This window comes from Macrobrachium nipponense, chromosome 9 (genome assembly GCF_015104395.2).
Source record: "Macrobrachium nipponense isolate FS-2020 chromosome 9, ASM1510439v2, whole genome shotgun sequence".
In the NCBI taxonomy this organism is placed as follows: Eukaryota; Metazoa; Arthropoda; class Malacostraca; order Decapoda; family Palaemonidae; genus Macrobrachium; species Macrobrachium nipponense.
This window is the reverse complement of record NC_061110.1, coordinates 76,725,253-76,748,032: the sequence shown is the minus strand read 5'-3', so window position 1 is coordinate 76,748,032 and position 22,780 is coordinate 76,725,253. Positions and strand designations below refer to the sequence as shown.

Below are 22,780 nucleotides of genomic sequence, written 5' to 3'. Positions count from 1 at the left end.
CGGATGGTGAATAATTATTCAGAAGACAGGGGACGGAAAGGAGCTGAATGAAACGCATTAAAAGAATGTATGACGGGGCAGACTCATGTCCTACATGACGTTATCCCTCAAGGTCTTGAGCGTTTAGAAGGTCTTTAGAACTGAACCGATTTTTTACGCCATGGCTGTTGTTTCTTTTGCAAGTGCTGAGGTTGCAGTGACTGCTGCTGCTACTGCTGCTGCTGCTGCTGCTGTTACTGAAGCTGTCAAAGTTGCCACTGCTGCTTTTAGTCCGTTAATGCTGCTGATGTAGTTTCTGCTAGTGATGCTCATATTATCCACCTACATCACACATCAAGGTCGTGCAAACCAGTCATAGGTAGTCAAGTGGCAGAGCAAGTCTGCGTAAACGGCTACTGTCTGTTGGCTGTGCATATGCAACTGGGCAGTAAGGTCTACTTTCCTTGGTTTCCACCCGAGGCCTTTTTCTTTATGGGCGTCAGCTTGGACAGGTAAGTACGAGCCAGAGTCAGAGTGCGCGAGGTCATATAGTGCACTGTTATGGTAAATATCAAACTGATATCTTTTGGTTTTTATTACTTTATTGATTCGGTCATTGATCTTACGAAGATGGAAGTAATGCATATTTTTATTATACTTTTATTTTACATTTCTCATGCGGGTCACAAGAATTTCTTGATCTAACCAAGATCTTTGTGATACCAAGAAAAGAATTAGAAGGAAATAAATGGGAAAATTGCAAGAGTGAAGAAAAAACGTGAGAGGGTAGAACATTCGAAAACTTATCAGTGGAGTTTATTTACGTGCATGATAATTTTTTATAGGAAATCTCATTTTACATTTGCTCTTTTTGTAGATTCATAATGTTTGAACTCTGGGCTTATTTTAAAATTCCAGTTTCTTGGCACGAGCTGGTTTTACTTCGGGAATTTTACTTTTGCACAACTTTCTGCATCAATGCACACGCGCTCGCTCGCACACGTACACACGCATATATATATATATATATATATATATATATATATTATATATATATATATATATATATAAAGAGAGAGAGAGAGAGAGAGAGATCACATGTAACAGTGCTTCGGAAATTTGACCAACGTCCCGTGAAGGCAACGTTAGTCTGCTCATATATTACATATATAAAAAAGTAAAAGAATCAATTAAGAATCGTTCAGTCAACAAAAAATACCCTTGAGTTCCCAGCGGACGGATCTGCAACCTTTTATAATTGCGATTTAAAACTGACTTCGTTTTCGACGCTGCGATTTCGGCGAGATACTTCCGCCCCAGGGGTGGGGTTTGAGGGCGTTAGGGTGTTGAGGGGAATGTTTGAAGGTGGTCAGTTCTCTTGGAGCATAGTACACATTGTATGTGTTGGCTCTTCTGGGTCGCTTTGGTTGAAAGAGCCTGCTCAGGGCTTTTGTTCGGAATGAGTGTATAGCTCACAGACTTACGCCCGTGCACGTGCGCGCGCACAGGTTCAGTATTATGATAAATATATATCGGACAAATAGAGGATATATTTTCGGCTTCAAAAGAAGTGTGTGTGTGTGAGAGAGAGAGAGAGAGAGAGAGAGAGAGAGATGAGTAAGAATAATTGTTTGATCTAACTGTTGTTGTACTATGTTATCATTATTATTATTAGGTTATTTTATATTTAATTTTATTTTATGTATTTATTAATTTTTTTCTATTACATTCACCCTATTCGTCTGGGTGGTTTTTATAGTGTGGGGTTCCGGGTTGCATCCTGCCTCCTTAGGAGTCCATCTCTAGTAGCACACTTCTGCATGAGTCCTGGAACTACTTCAGCACCTAGTGTTTCCAGGTTCCTTTTCAGGGATCTTGGGATCGTGCCTAGTGTCCCTATGATTATGGGTACAGTTCCCAGTGGCATATCCCAAATCCTTCTTATTTCTATTTTCAGGTCTTGATACCTATCAGTGTTTTATCTTCCTTTCTCATCTAATTATTATTATTATTATTATTATTATTATTATTATTATTATTATTATTATTATTATTATTACTCAAAAACAAACCCCTATTCGCATGGAACAAGCTTTCAGGGGCCATTGACTTGAAATTAAACTGGGAAGAATTCTCATGGATTACCAATTTTCCGTGTAATTGTGTGGCTTCATAGTGTGAAAGTTTGTAACGTTAATGTGTGTTGTGTTTCCGTTCTTTCTGGCATCAATGACCGTTGTTAGTTATGACACCAACTTGCATTTTAAAGTCAGGCAATCGATTGCCTCAGCACAGTATATCTTGGAATAATCTAGCATTGTCATCAAGTGTTGCTAATGATTGTCTGAATTTTCATAAGAATTTTGCTTGTTTCTTAATAATTGTTTACATGAAAAATTTCAGCTAATCAGGTGTATACAAAATAATGGAAAATGTATTGATGACGCAAATATTGCAGCATTCATTGCTGTTTACATTATACGTTTTCAAATTTGGTTTTAGATATGAATTACACTTTGTTTGAATTGAAATGCAGACGTTTGTTTGTCCTTACAGGTAGTGTGTAGTCTTGTCCCATTCATTCATATTTGGGATGTTGGAGAAGAGTATACTAACATCCGTCAAATTCAGAACATAGACCTCTTCCGGGGTAGGTTAGGGTTTATCTCAGATTTCTCCTCATGAACCTACTTTTACTCTCGTTTCACGGTTTTGCTAAGAGTAATATGGCGTCTGGTAACTGATACATAAAAGAAGGACAGGCTTAGTTAACATTACAGAGGTGATAAGAGAGTCATGATTGGAATGGTATGGACATGTGTTGAGGATGGATGACAAGGAGGGAGTGAAGAGGGCTTGGGAGGAACCTGTTGGAGGAAGAAGATCCAGAGGGAGACAGAGAATTAGATGGCGAGATAAAGTGAAGGAAGATATGGAGAAAAGAGGTTTGATGGAGAATGATGCCTTTGATAGAAGGCAGTTGAGAAAGCGCATCAGGCAACCGACCCCTTAATGCAAGGATAACGGTTGGAAAGAAGAAGAAGAAGAAGAAGAACTGGTACATAACAATATCTTAAGATACGGCTCTGGTTGAACCTTTTCTCATATTGAATAATCGTCAGTTGCTGCATTTCCTCGCAGCTTTTCATGTGCAGATCGACGGACTGGACAGCTGAAAGCCCTTTTCTATCTCAGGAGCGAATAATGACTAAAGAAGACTAGAAGAGAATCCTGTCCAGAAGGGAGGACTAGACTTGATTGCATCTTTAAAGAACTTGAAATTTCGTCTTTCAAGTCATTATTTCCCAATCATGTTGTACATATTTTTATGAATATGATTTTTTTTTGTAATTACTGGATATCTATGAACATAAATAGTTATTGAGGCTTACAACACTTTGCTTTAATTTTTGGTGGTTGTCATAGCCTTTTCTGGAGACCTACGAAACCTTATAGCATTGCACTGAACATGAATATGATGTTAGAAATCCAACCTGTTGAATTTGACAATTGCCCTCAAAAACTTGTGGGAAGGAGTAACCTTACAGAGCCGAACTATTGAGTTACAGATCGCAAGGTATAATCATAATCGATTATCGTCAAGTTTGGTTTTTCTTTGCGTAAGTACTTAATTCATTAGGATATTCTTTTGTTGTTTTTGGAAACCAGACTTCGCATATTCACTTTATTCTGCTTGTTTGTGATACATTATTCGTAAATGATGGTGTGTTTTTTCCCTCTTGCTGTTATTGTAGCATTTGGCTGAAATGAAGTGTTAACATTCATTTGTAATTGCGATAGATTTTACTGATTATTGTTTCATTTTGATGCAAAAAAAAATTTTTGATTTATTGTAAATTAAATTTGGTTTTAGGTATGAATTAGTTTTTTTATCTCAACTTTTTTTTATCTCAAAATCTGTTAGGACGTACATTTTGAACAAATTGTTAACCAGGTCAGATTGTGTGTTCTACTATGTCGACATATATTTGTTTATACATTTGGAATTGATTAAGTCAACTGCCTCGTCAAATGAATCGAAAATAATAGGTATGAAATACCGGTAGGTAAAAGAAATTATTTTAAAAATTGACCGGTTGTTTTTAGCGTTGCCAAAACATAAGTTGCACACGGTATTTGCACAACCACTGGATTGAGTAGGCCTAAGCTTTACTTTTTGGGTTTATTGAACACTGGGACAGCACCATACATAAGTAGTGAGGGACCTCTCTGCCTTTTGGGGAAAGTGGAAGGGAAGCATTTAAGTGATGGTGGAAAATGAAAGAAAATACTTATGGGGATCATAAGTTTTCCTTTGTTATAAGTAAACAAGAACCTTTCATTTGAGCGTTGTCGTCGTGATGCCAGTCATTTTTTTCATAATATCATGGGTCCCTAAAATGAAATTTTGCTCTCATTTTTTCCCGTTGGTGGCTGCGTCTTTGCTCTTTACTTATCGAGTTTCCTTTTTTTCATCAGGTTACAGTTTGGTGTCGATGACGTCATCATAATACAGGCGCTATCACTGCAGGCAATGGTGAGTATAGTTTATTTTTTGTTCAGCAGTATTTGAGGTACCTTTCATTCACTCCTATTTATTTATTTATTTGATTTCGGAAGTTTCTGTAAACATTATCAGGCATTGTCTTTTAATCGTGTCTTGAAATACATTGTATGAGTTGCTGATTTGATATCTTTAGCCATTAGCTTGCTTTCTTTTTGAATCATTCTAATGTTGTCTAAAGAGTAAATTGTGTTACAAAAGCCCGGATGTTTTCGTTTTTGTATGTAGAGATACAGTTTTGACGTGTGCCTGATTGTATGTTTTAGGGAATGGGTTATATGAATGTTTAACGGGGTTAAACATTCATATAACCCATAACTAAGAACTGTACTTGGGAAAATAAAATAATTAGAAGTTAGAAAGATTTGGGTTAGACCTAGCAGCACCGTCCATTAAAATTATCCACATTCCGGTTTGGAAGTAGATGTGGAAATGGGGCGCTTGGAGGGACCACGCTGTCGAATATGATTCAGCATCCAAATTCCGGTTTACCTTCACGGGCTTTTTTTTTTTTTTTTTTTTTTTTTTTTCCGGACAAATTTATAATGGGTGTTAGCATCTGGGTGGTCGGTGACTGACGGCCTCTCGTACACGCGGCGTGTACATTTTTATATTTTAAATGAGACTTGATTTTCTGACGGATACCCCACATTATTGACTCTGACTTCTAGGCAGCAATTATTGTCCATGGAATGCTAGAGGTCATGTAGAAGATTCGAATACTACGCAGTATCCAGAGAATTGTGCAGATAAAAAACAAAGGTGTTCACTGGATGCTGGTTGTTCGTAGAGCTGGGGGGTCGGGGTGTTGTGTTTTACCTGGATGGCTTTACTTACACTCTTAAAAATTGTATACACACATACATACATATGTATATCCATACATATATAATTTATATATATGACTGGTAAAAATGTTCTGTTACAACGGAATTCCATGAAATGAAAGGAGCCTATAAAAACCCAAAAATATAGAAATTAAGTACTATATTTCAGAGACTGCTGTCTCTCTCCTCAGGTAGGCAATGAGATATAGTACTTACTTTCTACATTTTGGCGTTTTTATGGACTCCTTTTATTAGATTAAATACATAAAAATACACATGATATTTTGCGATTTTTAAATAGCTGAATAAATCACCACAAGCTGTCTAGTTAGAAAATGTTCTATCGATGATTTCACGTAAGCTGTCAAATGTGTCTTGAATTTCGTGTCTGTATCCTTGACTGCATATTTGTGACATTGCGCGTATTATAGATATGCTGTGAATGTGCCATTTGCTGTCGAGAATTTTAAGTCATTCATGAAGTCTCGGTGTCTCATGTTTTGGTTCTTCATGTTTTAGTGCCTCTCTGTAGTCTGTGTATAGAGAGAAAACTAAAGGCTTAACTATTCAAGTATATAATGACTTCGTCGTAAAAAATTTTTTCGACAAGCTCATTTCAGTATAGACTTATAAACTCGAAAGAATTTATCATTAAATTTCCCATCACACTCGTCTATATATAGCCGACACACACACACAACACACCACACACACACACACACCACACACACACACACACACCACCACATATATATATATATATATATATATATTTATAATATATAGATATATATTTATATATATATATAATATATATAGTATATATATATAATATATCTATACATATATGTATATAGGTATGGTATAAATAGGTATGTATGTATGTATGTATATATATATATATTATATATATATATATATCCTATATATATATATATGTATATATATATATATATATATATATATATATATATGTATATATATATATATATATATATATTAGGTATGTATAAATAGGTATGTATATATGTATATATATATATATATATATATATATATATATATATATATAAATATATATCGAGCTACAAATGTCCTTTAATATCTAATTCGCTCCACCTTGGAATTAATATATTTTCATATATGTTTGAACCGAATTTGGGAATTTATTCGGCGATAATAGAATTGCCGGCCGACGGGCACGAACCATCGACATCTTCCATTAAAACACTCTGGTTTGAAGCTGAGGACTATATTTCGGTGGACTAACTTCCACCCTTGCTAAGGGTGGAAGCTCATCCAACAAAAATATAGTCCTTAGCTTCAAAACCAGAGTGTTTTTTAACGGGGCTTTCACTAGAGACGTATCCTATTTAACAGAAGAATTATTTACACACACACACACACACACACACACACACACACTATATATATATATATATATATATATATATATATATATATATATATATATATATATATAGATATACATATGTAATATACATTTGTGTGTGTGACTGTGCGCGTGCGCGAGCAAGGAATATTATTGAGAACGGCCAGCGTAGCATTTTTAGTATATAAAGCAAAATTCCGACATTATCAAGTCTCATCCTAGTCCCCTAAAATTATAAATTAGATATACAAATTAGAAAAAAAAAACTTCGTTAAACCAATGTACGCATAAAGTTTATAATTGTTAAAATAATTTGAAATTCTTGCAAAAAAAAAAAAAAAAAGGATGAAATGAGAACTTTTAAAAGCCCAGCAGACCTTTACGTACTTTGTTGGGGGAGCTCAAAAGCAGAGTGACATCATCCCATTTGGAAGAAAAGACTTGGACTTGAGTTATATACAAAACAGTGGAATGAAGGAGCAGGCGGCTTAAAAGTTAACCATTCCAGAATGGGGAGCGAGGAACTTTTTGGGTGTTTGGACAACAATATGAAAATCAGTAATGAAAACAACATTTTACATTTCTTGCCATGGTCATTTTATATATATATATATATATATATATATATATATATGATATATATATGTATGTATGTATGTATGTATACATATTATATATATATTTATATATATATATGTTTGTATATATATATATATATATATATATATATATATATATATCTATACATATTGTGTGTGTATGTGTGTGTGTGTGTGTAGCCTTCAGGAGATGACTCACTGGCAGATCCTCTTTTCTCAAACTCCTTATAGAGAAGACATTTGAGAAGCTGTTCTCAGCATCAACAACGACTGCGAGAGCGGAAGACATGCATTTTCTAGGCCGTGCAACAACTGCTTGTGTCGCGTCCTTGTGTGTCGTTTTTTATCGTTATTACTTTGTGAATTGTAAGTGAATATGAAAAGCAGTCCTGTTCAACAGTGTCTTGAATCACGACAAGTCAAGAAATGAATAGGAAAGGAGAAAAAGAGGTGCCGGATGTTTGGAAAGGTACCTGGGATTTTGACATACGGTCTCTGTCTAGACGACCTTGCTAAGGTCGCTGATATTTTTTTAGCCTTTTTTTATCATTATTATTTACGGCCTTTTTTCGTACTTCCGTTCCATACTCTGTTTTATTTTGTGATATTATTTCGCCCGTTTTCTATCTATATATTCCCCCATTATGAAAGATTTTTATATAATTTTTATGATTTTAAAGTTATATACATCCTGTAAGGATTATATTTCAGCTTCCATTCGTGCGGCCGTCGTGTCACTGTTCCGAATTTCATTTGCAAGTAATGTGCAATTTTGAAAACGAAGGTTTGTTCTGACGACATTGTAACTTGATTTTTTACCTTTATTTTTTTTTACGAATTTTCGTATACCAATCTCATTTTATTATTTACATATATATATATTATATATATATATATATATATATATATCTATACACATAAATTTTATAATAGTTCACAGACTATTCCTAGTGTTCCTTTTTTTTATTATTATCAGCAGACTTTATGATGGTTGTAATTACGTACATTATGGCATGATGGCATTTTATTGATCTTATTTCCGAATATCTCTCTCTATTTCTCTCTTTCTCTCTCTCGTTAATGTATCGTATTACGTAAAATATAAACAGCTGTGTATTAATTGTATAAAATTGTTGAGACAAACTTTTCCTGAATGAGAATGTCAGCTGGACGCATTGTGAGTTGGTATAGAAAAATCGAAACGAGAGAGAGAGAGAGAGAGAGAGAGAGAGAGAGAGAGAGAGAGAGAAATGTGATCTTTCCATAGACAAGCCAACCGCCATTCGTTGGCATTTCATGAAGAAATAGCCGAGTCTGTTGTAGCCCTTATAGTTTTTTCTTTCCCTCGCCCTACCTACCCTGTATACAGAAGGTTCCACCACTCTCCCTTTCCTAAAATGGCATGAGCTCCTTGTTGGCACAACTGTTGACACCTATTTTCGCGCAAGGTCATCGTAAGTGACATAATTTTAGCATTCTTCTGTGTGTGTGTGTGTGTGTGTTGCAGATACCTTAGAAAGAGCGGCCTACAGTACCATTCTTCTTTCGCTCTCTCTCTCTCTCTCTCCCCATATCTCTGAGGTTGTACTGCACGATTAGCAGTAATGTAAACCTTTTTTAGTCATGTAAGGTCAGAAAGCCTTGATCGGGGTCCATTTTGGAAAGGTTCATAATGGAGCCGTGATTACGGGTAAGGTCGGCAGCTTGGACGCCGAGTTCAAAGGGAAGGGATCTGGTCAGATTTGATGTGCTCTCTCTTCTACTCTCATTTGTTTTGATTAATTATTGATCAGTTTGGTTTGCGACTAGTTTTTGTTTATTTTGTATACACACACATACACACACACACACACATATATATATATATATATGTATATATATATATATATATTATATATATATATATATATATATATACTCGTAGATGCGTGTGTGTGTATGTGTGTGTGATTTTTTTATCACATCACCGTAACACTACATATGCAAGCATTAAGCTACAAATCTTTAGTATCCAATTCGCGCGCTCGTGTATGTATATATATAAAAATATATATATATATATAGTATATATATATATATATAATATATACTATATAATATTTATATAATATATATATATATGTGTGTGTGTGTGTGTTTGAGTGTGTGTACTAGTATATATATACGTGTGTGTGTATGTTTCATACCCTCACAGTTGGCCATTAAGCCAGCCCTTACTTTTTTCGTTGCATAAAGAGTATAACTAAGTCCATAGTTTCTACACGGTTTGTGTTATAACTTACACGTGTGTCTATGAATTATGCATGTATACATATCATGCACACAAAATATATACAGTTCATACAAGTAACCAACTTTTTACAAACATGCATAAATTGGACATTGGTGTATACTCGCATATGTATTTATATGTATAGTATTTTATACCCATGTTTATATAGTTTACATATACACTTGTTTGGTTACTTGCTCTCAACCATATCATCCTTATGCGTATGAATTCCACACGTGACCTGAATTATGTATACACGTATACCTGAGTAATTAAGTACAGTTGAGACTTAATTTTATCTGTTGTGCAATTCCAGCTGTGTAAATCTGTGCTTATTGTTGAGAACTTCTTTTTTTTTTTTGCTGAACAACTTTTGCTGGTAGATCCTAAAATCACGCACTAATAAAAGCAAATACACGTGTTTTTTTATTGTATTATTTTATAACTTATACTTTAATAATGCAAACCTCGCTTTTGCTTGCCAGTAACGCACATTATCGTTTGATTGTATTGTCTAATATCGCCATTTTCATTATGGTAACTTATGACGTTGTTTTAATGATTGACATTATTATTATTTTTGTTGGTGATATTATTACTGTTATTAGGCTACAGCTACTATAGTTTTGTCATCCTTGAAGGGGTTGGCTTTCAAGCCATGGAATTCATCGAACTTCCCCTTGGAAATTATATTATTCTCTTGAGAGAGAGAGAGAGAGAGAGAGAGAGAGAGAGAGAGAGAGAGAGAGAGAGAGAGAGAACGGCCGAAATCAGTGATTAGGAACCGTGCGGACTGTGTAAATGACATCCGCCTGCTCCAGTTCTTCGAATCGAAAGCCTTGGGGGACAATGCTGAGCTTTTCATTAAGCGTCGTTGCGGACGATGGCCAAGTAAAAGTAGCTGTTTATTGGGCTAGATTTCGCCATTTCTTCCAGCGATTCAGTCTTATTTTTTTCCCCAACGACTTTTTCTACTTCTGTGTATTGATAGCGTTTCATCATTATTTTATCATTGTAGTTTGTACAGGGATATTTTTTTTCCTATTTCTACTTTCGATGACAGGCGATACTTTGAGAATTACCAGCTGTATTATTATTATTATTATTATTATTATTATTATTATTATTATTATTATTATTATTATTATTATTGGTAGTAGTAGTAGTAATATTAGTATGCAAAGGCGACTATATTTTTTCTAATATTTATTAGAAGAAAGTGTGCTACGAGCACATTAGGATTTAAAACTCATCATCGATTTCTACTGAATGGAGACTGATTTTTTTTTGGGGGGTGGTCAAAATTTTAATACCAGTTAGAAATTTACCTACAGGCTTGCATGCATGCGAGTAAACACGCTGTGGACCCGTACACTATTAAGTAATTAATAAATACGTATAACGTGTAATGCAGTATGCATTCGTTTGTTTGTCTTGTAATTTTTCATTTTCATTTAAATTCTGTGTTTTGATTATTATTATTATTATTATTATTATTATTATTATTATTATTATTATTATTATTATTATTCTGTTGTTTGGATTATTATTATTATTATTATTATTATTATTATTATTATTATTAACATGAACACAACCATCCTTTACAGATTTAGTTTTTATCGTTTCTCAGTTTCACATCCTTTTACTTGTCTTTCATTGCTGTAAATTACAAATTACGTTTTATGTCATATTTACGTGACTTTCATCTGCCGAGGTCTTTCGGACTTAACGACCCTTTACTTAAGTACAGGGTCGTTAAGACCGAAAGATCTCGGCAGATCTTGTATTTTCATTTTCCTCCGTGGCATTAGCTTTATATATACATAGCATCACGTTTTATATATTTCGTGATCAAGTTATTAATATATATATATATATATATATATATATATATATATATATATATATATATATATATATATTGAGAGAGAGAGAGAATGTTTGTAGGTTCATGCGTATGTGTTGGCAGTTGTGATGGCAGTAGCCTTGTGGAAAGGAGCGAAAAGTTGTGACCGTGTAAGAAACTGCCCAAATGTCTGGAGTTCATCCGTCTGGTGTCACCATTTCAACACATTCATGCCAGCGACATATCGAGAGAGAGAGAGAGAGAGAGAGAGAGAGAGAGAGAGAGAGAGAGAGAGAGAGAGAGTCTTCTTAGCCAGAAAGATATTTCATGTAGGACAAAAAAAATTGAAATCGTTTTGCAACAAGAGCCTAATCAGCCTTGACTGCGTAATAGCGATCTGGAAGCATTGCGTTAGAGAACGCGTCAACTCATTCTTAAATGTTAAAGAGTCTGTTCTTCTTGTTTATAGTGTCATGTTTATGGAGAAGAACTTTAATGAGTATAAGATAGCGTATAATGAAACTGGTGCGCCAACATCTAATATTTTTGCAGCGTTAAGTTATAAAAGTCCTCAGCTTATCAGCAGAAATCAAATGGGTTGACATTTGTTCTGTGAAAGTAGATCTCTTCACTGAAATTTATTCAAGTAATAAACGATGGATTAGTTGAACCGAGTTGCTGTAAACTTGAAATTTCAGAATTTGAATAACAGAGGAACTTGTCTTGAAAAGTATTCTTGTATTTTAGATCATTTCCATGTAGGGCTTGTGTAAAATCTTGTACAGCTTGATGAGTGTCAGTATTTCATCATAGATTAATGCAGGCTGTAACGTTGAATTTAGTGACTTGATAAACTCCTTAGCTACCTGATGAAGCCATTGAAGTTTTACTACTTTATGATCTGTATGTCTGTATATATAGCTTTCAGCGCTGTTGATTAAGTTTATTAAGATTTACCATATTTGTATTATGTATTAAGGACGGTAGTAAGTTGTTCCATCTTTCGCGGCTGTCTGCTTTTTCCTCCAAAACATTCTACAATTTCACATTCATGTGTCGTAGATGTACTCTCATTGCTTAATTTAAAATATTCAAGAAAAAGTAAACATTTGATATAAACCTCAAGTTTAAATAAAACTGAATATCAGATACAACCTAAAAGATGACGGTTATTATGGAATATACATAAATAAAAATTTTTTTGTTTTTTTGTATGTCCCTCGTCACGCACTAGTTCCAAGATATGTTTCCATCATATTGTCAACATCTGGCGATATTCCATAAGTAATTCTATTGAAAATTCACATGATTAATGTCTTATAAAGCAAGTGGACATTGTTTTGTGTTAGTCGTACAATTGCGCGCGCTCACAATCACACTATATATGTATTATTATTATTATATAATATATATATATATATATATATATATGTATTATTATTATTATTATTAATAGTACAACCTGAATTTAACAGACTTTTTTACTTATTAGCTCTAATATTATGATGTTTTTTGCTACGCTACCAGTTTAGACGTTATGCGTTTTCTGACAAATCTCTTAAATGAAATGGCAGCAGGTAATTGAAGGTATAGGAATTGTATGGAATTCCTGCCTGCTCTGGGTTATCCTGGAAATGTAACCTATCAGATACCGAACCCCCTGGATTCTGCTCAGTTAAAGTTCCTCGTTGGACGAGTGTGTTGCGTTCTCGCCTACTGATTTGGTAGTGAGATTTCGTGCCCCACTCTGCCAACGTGGAATCAGAGGAATTTATTTCTGGTGATTTGAAATTAATTTATCGATATAATGTCGTTCGGATCCCTCAATAAGCTGTAGGTCCCGTTGCTAAGTAACCAATTGGTTCCTGGCCACGTAAAGATATCTAATCCTTCGGGCCAGCCCAAGGAGAGCCGGTTAAATTAAGATATACTCAACTTCTGCTCAGTTAATGGGTTTAAATATTTATATAAATAATATATATATATTTATTTATTATTATTATATATATTAATATATATATTATTATTAATATAATATATATACATACCATATTATATTAAATATTATATAGATATATATATATATATATATATATTATATATACATACATATATATAAATTATTATATAACATACATACATGCATAAATATATTACGCATATATAAATGTGTGTGTGTGTGTGTGCGCGCGTCTGTGTTATGCCTTCTGTGAGGCTGTTTGTTGTAAGTGTGGGGCTGAATTTGTGTATGTGTATGAGAGAGAGAGAGAGAGAGAGAGAGAGAGAGTGAAAGTAAACGAGACCAATGGCCGGAGTGTGCTGCCATTTCCTGTTTCCTAAAGGTTAGTTGGGGCTCAGGCGGTGGTTTGGATAGTCGATGTTGAGATGTCGATTGAGATATGTAGGGCGGTGGCCAGGGTGGGGACGGGGCCTGTTTGGCTTAGATTCTGGGGGGGGGGGGGATAGGGTGGGTGGGCTCCCTGTTTCCCGCCCCGCTCCCCACCCCTGTCGTCTAAACTTGTTCCTGGAAGGTGGGGAACCCAGGTGACAGAGTCTACGGTGAAGTGTGTGTGTGTGTGAGAGAGAGAGAGAGAGAGAGAGAGAGAGAGAGAGAGAGAAGTTGAGTGATATGAGAAGTTTGTGCATGAAAAGAAGTAAAAATAGTTGATCAGAGCTATTGGGTGTCAAAAGTTTCCATGCCTGTGGTGAATTGATGTATTTCCACTGGCCTCTTTACAGGTTCCACTTGATATATATATATATATTTATATATATATTATATATATATATATATATATAGATATATATAATGCATGTTATCATTAGTAGGTAATTATACAGCTTTGTTTTGATTGTATAGTATACTTTATATCGTTAGGCCTAGTATTCCAGAGTCTTGCTCACCATATTTTCATATTTTGGCGACAAACTTCTATAACATAACGTGGTACGTGAAAGAGAGAGAGAGAGAGAGAGAGAGAGAGAGAGAGAGAGAGAGGGGGGGTGCTCTTTTGTTCCTGTGATTTTGGCGATGCAAAATGATAAAGGAAAAATAATTTTTTTTCGAGACCACATAAGACGTTTTTACTAACCTGAAAAAGTGAACGACCCCAGGGTCTTGTCCATAGATGTCTTCCTATAATGCTTAGATTTCTTCTTAAAATGCCTACGCTTCTGTGAATAATTTTATCAGTGGCACGACTTCCTTGCGTTTGAAAATAAATAGTTGCCACAAAATAAGATATTTTGTAGGTGAGGGTACACTGGGAAACTGTTCTTTAACTTTTTTTTTTGTTTCGTTTTCATCAAAATGATAATTTCGTTGTTCGAGAGGAAATGCTGTTTGGGAGGCTACGTTTTTATTATTTTTTTTTTCTTTTTCAATATAGAGTTTGCGCCTACCGTTGCAATTGTAGAACTTGAAAGCTTATTTGTGTGTACGGATGGTGATATTTTGTTTTTTGATGCAATGTTTAAATGAAGGCTTTCATCTTACGAATTGTTTTATTGCAATAGCAATATTGTAATAGGCAGTACTAAAAGTTCTTAGAACTACGGTAATGGTTGTTAGCTGAGGTAATTTTAGAACTGTGACCATTTCATTATGGAAGGAATCGAATTGGCACTGCGGACCTTCTGACATGCTTTTATGACAAAGATATTGTGTCATTTGACATAAGCTGCCCACTTGACTCTTATATTCCATTATTAACATGAATATCATCTGCTATGGGGGCTTTGATGCGTCTTCGTCCATTTCTTTCTTTTTAGAATTTTCATTAGTGTTGGATTGATTTTCAGTTATTTTTGTACAATTAGTTCAGTTGCAGACTTGAAAGTGTTTCCAATATTGAACCCCCTTTCTTTGTATAATCTCATTCCTTGTGAGTTCAAGAAACAGAGCGATCATATTTTTAAATGAAGGTTTTTGTGTCAAATGTCTTTAGTTTTAATGTTCCGGTGATTTTTTTTTTCTTTATAGAAGTCCGACAGAAGCAGCTTAATTATATTTGCACAACCCACACTCGAAGAAGAAGCCAGTTAAAGATGAGGTAAAATAAATAGTGGGGGTGGGGGAGGCTATAGACCAGTCTCTGATAAAGCAGGGAAAATGCAGGAACCCGGGAACACGGAAGTAGGGATAAGACAGTCAGAGCTTACGAGTAAACGGAAGTCAACAATCAGTACGGGAAAATATTTTGAATAGTCCTCTGGTTGAAAACAAACGAGTAACAAACTAAAGCTCATCGCAAACAAAGGAAAGTCTTCGAATAGAAGTGATTACACCTCCACCGCGTCATTACTTAATAACAAAGTCATTGCACCCATTTTGCGTGAAAGGAATTATTCAAGATTTACGCCAAGAGAAGCAGAGCTGTTCCGTAATTACGCTGTAATACTGTAATTATGGAGTCATAACGGATGTGGCCTCCCAATTGCAGTAAACATTGGCTGTGTGTGTGTAAAGAGATCATCATAGATTTTTTCAGGATATTTTTTATGATCGTTTATTCTTCCGCTTTTATGCTGCTTTTATCTCATATATCATGTATTGATGTGTAGCTTTATAATAATATACATTTGTAGATAATGTGCATATGAAATATTGTTTTATTTCTCTCTGATATTCCTGCAGAAGAGTGCGTTCATGAGTACAAAATAAAATTGTCACTGTCAGCATTGAGTTGATCCAAAAATATGAACGACAAAAAATGACAACTGAACAGACGAACGTACCTTGCCAGTTTCACATCTCTTGTGGTTGCTGCATTGTGACATGTGTCTCACATTTACAACCAGTATGCCACTATTAGTCAGGTGACTTTGGAGAAGAGGAATGAGAGAGAGAGAGAGAGAGAGAGAGAGAGAGAGAGAGAGAGATAATTAAAACGAGTTATCACCTCTAAGTGAAAATATATTCCATCAAATCATAGTTATAAATGGCGGGGTATTCCTTCTTCAACGGGTTCTCTCTCTCTCTCTCTCTCTCTCTCTCTCTCTCTCTCTCTCTCTCTCTCGCTCCTTCCCTCTCTTCCTCGTCGTCTTTTTTCCTTTCTCTCTCTCTCTCTCTCTCTCTCTCTCTCTCTCTTGTAATTAGAGTAAAATTTACTGCCAGTTTATCACCTCTTTTTTTTCCCATCATAGAAAGAATATAGATATCCTTTAAAAATGTTTTTGCAAGCATTTCGAGGTTTGTCTTAATATATTACTAAGTATGCAACGCTACAATGAAAGGTGCATCATCTTATGGTAGTTATTCAAGTTCGCGCTGCTGCAGTAAGACGAGATTGCAATTGGTAAAAAGTATGCACAAACGCAACATAATCGTGCCTTTGAATTGTCAGTTGCATAGCCAAGCGCACGTACATGCATATTGTGTCTTTTGTAAGTTTTGTTTTTCCGTGAAGCACTCATAGGTAATTATGAAGGTAAATACCAGCGCAACAGCACAAATGACTTGAGCATTGTAAGTAGGAAGTGTTTTTTTTTTTTTTTTTATTCAGTCTCGTTCCATTTTGTGAAAATTTCTGAATGTATTTATTTACGGTAGGAAGCACAATTACTATTATTGATTCTTTTATAACAAAAGGGAGCATGAATAGAAAATCTGAAAGATATATAGAACATTTCAAGACTCATATATCCATTCACTATTCGACATTTAACAATATTAGGAGCTGAATACTCGCATATCCAAAATAAAGTTGAGACCGCGCACATAAAGAAACATGTAGTGCTATGGGCTTTATCCTTATTTCAATCCCTCAGTGATACGGCTTAAGCTAACCAATCAAGACCTCAGATACTAGTACTTTTGCTAACACCGTTTCCTTATTTTTCTTTCGTTTTTTTATTTATTTTTGTTTTCGAGGGGCAAATGCGTTGGTCTTTCCTGGTCCTTTTAGCATATCACTGTGTTAATACTGAATTCAGTACCTTCCTAATTTTGTCCATGGGTGATTGTACACTTTGCCTTCCACTTCCAGATTTGGATCAATTGTTCGATTTATTTCTTATCTGCATAATGAAAAAAGAAATATAAAGATAGGTAGAACGCAAATGTATGTCATCATTTTGAAAATTCTTGGAAGGTGAAGGAAAAATGCTAGGTCCAGAACAAGTGTCTTAAATGAACTACTTACGAAACATTCTGAAAAACCAGCTGTTAGGTAACTGTAGAGTTGCCATAGTCAGAGCTGGCTTTACCTTTTACAAAAGGAAAAAGAAAAAGAAAAACAGGTTTTATTTGGCCTCTCGGGAATATTTGGCCGTTCAAAGTCCTTGTATGTTCTTTGCAATTTTAGTATTTTCTTGTGTGAACTCTCCAAGGCTAATACAAAATACTCCTTGCTTAAGAAATTAGTTGTCATACATTGCGAAATATACGGTTATTTTAACCTAAGCATAAAGAAAATATGGTTGAAAGGGACTGGGATTTGATCAGCTTGGGGCGCCTGTGCTCTGAATACTAATGAGATCTTGACTCGAGCGCCGGGCCACCGCTTCTCAATAGTTGCTCTGGTATTTTGACTCTGTAGTCGCTTTGACTTTTTTTTCTTTACTTCATTAAAAATGAAGTAGGTGAGGCCGTAGACTTACCAAACAGTAATAAATCTTAAGACGTTGGCTCGTGAGGCACCACAGATTATTGACAAGTTGACGTCCTTGGCGATCGTTGATATACATTTAGTTCATTGTAACATTGATGAATAAGAGGAAGTTGAATTCTCGAGGTACGTGCTATATTTGTCCCTAACGTTTGAGCCTGTGCCACGGGAGGTTGTAATTATACTCTTATCAAACTTACTAGGGGAAAGGTCAGCTCTATAGGGCGACGAGTATCGGTGCCCAAGAAAATACCAGATTAGTGAACAAGCAATCGTTCTTTTAGAACGAGGAGCTTTTTGACTTGAAGGACGTGAAGTCCAAAGGAAGACGAAAAGAAAAGTGGTTGATTGATATTTGGAATGTAAGTATGTTCCATATCCAGGTGCAATATGATGTTGACTGTTTGTTTTGATGAATTCTTGTAAAATATTTACCTTTCCTTTCAGAGGATTATTTTGAAGATCATTTGTTTAATCAGTCTTCAACAGCAATTATCCGTTTCCAATCACGGATATATAAAGATTTTAAAACAGTCTTTTAGAAAAGAAGGTTTAGGCCCATGTACCGGAAATGCTTTAATTTTTCTCCTTCAGCCTCCTGACGGCCAAGGATTTGTTAGCATGTTTTTGTACCGTCCGTTGGTACTGGTATGTAAATTTGTTCACAAACACACAATATAAGAGGCGGTGCCTCTATAAGGTGGTACCTTCGCCGTTTCATCAATTACTTAGGGATGGGTTTGGCAGCCCCCTGCCCTTATCCTGCCTGGGTGCTTTGGGCCGAATTCGTCCTAACCAGGGCCGTAACTGGTTCCAAAAAGTTAAACTAAATAATATGGGTGTTTTAACATTAAGCATCTGAAAGCAATTATGTGTCGTATGTATGGATGCCATGAAATATTCGGTGGACACGCTCACCCTAGCACATATAGAATTTGTCAATAGCTGTGCATTGTTGATTTTCAGTATAAATATATATATATATATATATATATATATATATATATATATTATATATATATATATATATATATATATATATATATATATATATATATATATACGTATGCATAAGTAAAGTGACGAGCACAATTTTCTTAGACATGAAACAAAGCACCTTAAATCCCTTGGAACTTTTCTGCCTTATATGTTAAAAAAATAATATACAAGAAAGGTAGGATTTCATTAATAGTTAAATGAATGATAAATAAATATATAAAATACTTTATAATATACCAAATGTTCTTTCAAAAAACTTATATAAATTTTCTTCAGAGGTTCAAAGAAAACTTCATGACACTGTTTTTAGGGGGTAATAATTCAATTTTTATTGCTCTTGACTTCGTAGGAGCGTGATATTTAACCATAATATTTATTATTTTTGGGGGAGACAGAGTATATATACTGTGTCCCCCCTAACTCAAACTTTGGGGGGGCGGGGCGGTCGGTGACGTGAGTTACGCCCCTGGTCTTAACTACCAGATGCCGAATTCACAGAGGCTCGGTGTGGTTTAATCTCTTTAACCGAACATATCTAATTCGTTCTGCTGTTTACAGGAATCGAACCTTGATCATCTCACTGGTGGAGAAAGTTATTACCACTAGGTCACGATGCTCAGCGCATTGTTACCTAAACATTTTGACCTAAGCTGGACTGTATTTTGTCTAGCGGCTGGATTTTGTGATATAATGATGTCGAAAGATTGTCTCCAGAATGACAATCATTCTGAATAGGTAACTTATCTTTTCAAGCAGACTTTCTAGTATACTTGATATGCTCTTATTCTGGTACCAATTTGTTAGTGAATTAGGAGCAAAACTCTAATTGCAGACGCTTTCATGGCAGTGATAGTAGAAGTTATGTTTTTTTTTTTTTTTTTTTTTTTTTTTTTTTTTTTTTTTTTTGTGTGTGTTTGTTAGCGGCGATGATTTTCACTCAAAATGTTTATCAAAAGCGTTGATATCGGTACCTTTCACCTCTGACGTAATATTTCAAAATGAGTTCATCGTTCAAGGTGCATTTGAACACAGACTGATAAGATAGACAATCTTCTTCGAAAGTCAAATAATTTGTTACTATATATTACAGGGTTTCACAGGAAGCGATTTGGCGCTCATGCTTGCTCACTGAACTGAAAAAGGCTTTTTTCGATTGATGTAGATATTATGTATTATATATATATTATTTGTAGGAGGGTCTATGTGGAATTCGTTTCAAGGATTTTTTTAGGCGTTCAGTCTAAGATAGATGTACTTCTGACATTATTATTATTATTATTTTTTTTTTTTTTTTTTGCTCTATCACAGTCCTCCAATTCGACTGGGTGTATTTATAGTGTGGGGTTCCGGGTTGCATCCTGCCTCCTTAGGAGCCATCACTTTTCTTACTATGTGTGCCCGTTTCTAGGATCACACTCTTCTGCATCAGTCCTGGAGCTACTTCAGCCTCTAGTTTTTCTAGATTCCTTTTCAGGGATCTTGGGATCGTGCCTAGTGCTTTTATGATTATGGGTACGATTTCCACTGGCATATCCCATATCCTTCTTATTTCTATTTTCAGATCTTGATACTTATCCATTTTTTCCCTCTCTTTCTCTTCAACTCTGGTGTCCCATGGTATTGCGACATCAATGAGTGATACTTTCTTCTTGACTTTGTCAATCAACGTCACGTCTGGTCTGTTTGCACGTATCACCCTATCCGTTCTGATACCATAGTCCCAGAGGATCTTTGCCTGATCGTTTTCTATCACTCCTTCAGGTTGGTGCTCGTACCACTTATTACTGCAAGGTAGCTGATGTTTTCTTGCACAGGCTCCAGTGGAGGGCTTTTGCCACTGAATCATGCCTCTTTTTGTACTGGTTCTGTGCAAGTGCCGGGCATTCACTTGCTATGTGGTTTATGGTTTCATTTTTCGTATTGCACTTCCTCATATTGGGAGAGATGTTATTTCCGTCTATCGTACTTTGAACATATCTGGTTCTTAGGGCCTGATCTTGTGCCGCTGTTATCATTCCTTCAGTTTCCTTCTTTAGCTCTCCCCTCTGTAGCCATTGCCAATTGTCATCGCTGGCTAGTTCTTTAGTCTGTCTCATGTATTGTCCGTGCATTGGTTTGTTGTGCCAGTCCTCTGTTCTTTTTCTGTCTTTCTCCTCTCTCTGTATATTTTCTGGGTCTTCGTCTACTTTTATTAGTCCTTCTTCCCATGCACTCTTTAGCCACTCGTCTTCACTGGTTTTCAGATATTTGCCCCAGCGCTCTGTTTTCGATGTTAACGCACCGTCCTCTATACTTAGTAAGTCCTCTCCCTCCTTCCTTTCGTGTTATGTATAGTCTGTCCGTATTTGCTCTTGGGTGTAGTGCTTTGTGTATTGTCATTTGTTTCCTGGTTTTTCTGATCTATGCTGCGGAGTTCTGCCTTCGTCCATTCCCACTATTCCTGCTCTGTATCTGATTACTGGCACTGCCCATGTGTTTTATGGCTTTTATCATATTTCCGGGGTTGAGTTTTGACTTGAGTACCGCCTTGAGTCTCTGCATATATTCTTTCCTGATCGTGTCCTTCATCTCTTGGTGTTTTATATCTCCTCCTTCCATTATTCCCAGGTATTTGTATCCTGTCTCATCTATGTATTTGATGTTGCTCCCATCTGGTAGCTTTATATTCCCTTCAGTCTCGTTACTTTGCCTTTTTGTAAGTTGACTAAGGCGCATTTTTCTATTCCAAACTCCATCCTGATGTCCCCAGATACAATCCTTACAGTCTGGATTAGGGTATCTATTTCCTTGATGCTCTTACCATACAGCTTGATGTCGTCCATGAACATCAGATGGTTGATTTTGTTGCCTCTTTTCTTGTGTTGGTACCCGGCATCCATCTTCTGTAGTACTTTTGTCAATGGGAGTCATGGCTACTACGAAGAGTTAGTGGGGACAGTGAGTCGCCCTGGAAGATCCCTCTCCTGATATTAACCTCTGCTAGTCTTATTCCTGAGCTTGTAAGTATTGTATTCCAGTTGCGCATTGTATTTTTGAGGAAGCTGATGGTATTTTCCTCTGCCCCATATATTTTCAGGCATTCTATTAGCCATGTGTGTGGTATCATGTCGAAGGCTTTCTTATAGTCTATCCATGCCATGCTTAGGTTGGTTTTCCTTCTCCTACTGTTCTTCATTACCATTTTGTCTATCAGGAGCTGGTCTTTTGTGCCCCTACACTTCCTTCTGCAGCCTTTTCTGTTGTGGGGGATGGTGTTTGTCTCCTCTAGGTAGTTGTATAGCCTTTCACTGATGATACCTGTTAGTAACTTCCACATTATTGGTAGGCACAGGTGATAGGCCTGTAGTTACTGGCTATATTTCCCTTACTCTTGTCTTTTTGTACTAAGGATGTTCTTCCTGTGGTCATCCATTTGGGTGCTTGGTGATTTGAGATACAATGCTGGAGTTGTTCTGCTATTCGTGTGTAGGGCCTTGAAGTTTTTGAGCCAGTATCCATGTGGACTTCATCGGACCTGGGGCTTTCCAGTTTGGCATTTTCTTTAGTTGGTGTCTGACTGTGTCTGTCGTGATTTCTGTGAATCTTTGTTTTATTCTCCCTGTTTCTTCTTCCTTGACTTCCTGGAGCCATGTTGCATGTTTGTTGTGATGATACCGGATTGCTCCATATGTTTTCCCAGAGTCTCTTACT

The 22,780-nt window shown here is 35.7% G+C and overlaps 1 protein-coding gene across 5 annotated transcripts in view; it reads left to right on the top strand.

Annotated features, from left to right (window-relative positions):
* LOC135217968 (rho GTPase-activating protein conundrum-like) overlaps nucleotides 1-22,780 on the top strand; it is a 355,231-nt gene that overhangs the window by 240,562 nt on the left and 91,889 nt on the right. For 4 of the 5 annotated variants that reach the window (XM_064254087.1, XM_064254088.1, XM_064254090.1 and 1 more), the window contains one exon: nucleotides 4,459-4,516. The exons of the other annotated variant lie outside the window; for it this stretch is intronic. The gene's annotated coding sequence lies outside the window, so the exon portion shown is untranslated. The remainder of the gene's footprint in view (nucleotides 1-4,458; nucleotides 4,517-22,780) is intronic. 5 annotated transcript variants of the gene reach the window in all.